The sequence below is a fragment of the Coenobita brevimanus genome, chromosome 19 (assembly GCF_032717465.1).
Source record: "Coenobita brevimanus isolate Jiangsu-jjx chromosome 19, ASM3271746v2, whole genome shotgun sequence".
NCBI lineage: Eukaryota > Metazoa > Arthropoda > Malacostraca > Decapoda > Coenobitidae > Coenobita > Coenobita brevimanus.
In genome coordinates, this window is record NC_136972.1 from 14,941,747 (window position 1) to 14,942,963 (window position 1,217).

At 40.6% G+C, this 1,217-nt stretch overlaps 1 non-coding gene across 1 annotated transcript; it reads right to left on the reverse strand.

The window, feature by feature from the left end:
* Positions 1–742: 742 nt before the first annotated feature.
* TRNAT-CGU (transfer RNA threonine (anticodon CGU)) lies at positions 743–814 on the reverse strand. The gene has a single exon. It is a non-coding gene; the product is annotated as a tRNA-Thr (tRNA).
* Between the last annotated feature and the right edge of the window lie 403 nt (positions 815–1,217).

Genomic DNA, 1,217 nt, shown 5'->3' on the forward strand with positions numbered 1-1,217 from the left:
GGGACGGGTAAGTATTGATAAAATCACATTATTTAATTACGAATAATTAACTATATTAGCATATCGTTACTGTAGCTATTTATAATAGCAGTTTTCACTCCTATTGAGAGCACGTTTAGCGACATGTGTTATTCTGGCCTGACAACTCTAAACACCGCACGTATTTCTGAAGTTACATACAAAACACGAAACAAAAGCCATCCATGGAATATGGTCTAAAATTTTCCAATAAACTTTAAGGCACACATAATTCGAGCAATGCATTCAACATTGTTAACTGGCATTCGGGCAGCAGAGAGACAATGCTTCTCTATGAACAATATATCACAACTGTTTGGACAAACGAGAAATTTTCGATTTTCTTTTATTGGCAGATTTCTGGGAAGAAATTGTATATATATATATATATATATATATATATATATATATATATATATATATATGTGTGTGTGTGTGTGTGTGTGTGTGTGTGTGTGTGTGTGTGTATGTGTGTGTGTGTGTGTGTGTGTGTGTGTGTGTGTGTGTCTCACACACACAGGTTAAGGTTGTATGTCGCAAGAAGGAGGGGTAGATGAGTGGAAAGAGGAAAAGTGAGATGTGAAGAAGGAAGAGGGATTATGGCAGAAATTATGTAGCTGAGCCTTTATGAAATGGGAGAAATGGAGTTCCCCCGAGCTAAGCCCTGTATTGGACTATATAGCCCCGCTAGGGTTACAGGAGCGAGCTACCACTCCCGGCACGGCAGCCCGGGCGAGGCTCGAACTCGCAATCCCCCGATTACGAGTCCGGCGCACTACCACTGTGCTACCGCGCCCCCCTGAGCCTTTATGAAGCACCCTAGTTTGCCATACCTGATATAATGGCACAGTAGTATGTTGTGGCTTTGGCTAAGTTCTTGAATATGTTGACAGTTACCAAGCCGGGTCATGTTCACCTGTTTCCTTGGTTAATTAGAAATAGATAGGTAGACAAGTAGGTAGGTCGAAAGACAGATAGACAAGTAGGCAGGTACACAAAAAAACAGACTGATGGGTAATCAGACATGTAAGTAGAAATATCATGATATTTAGTAACAGTCTGAAAGTACAGGGGCACTAAGTTCTTTGGTACACTAAGTCACCATTCCTGTCTATTTATGCCATATTTATTTCGTTAGGTAAGTAGGCAGGCAGGTATGTAGGTAGACAGACAGATACACAAACTGACTGCCTGATATA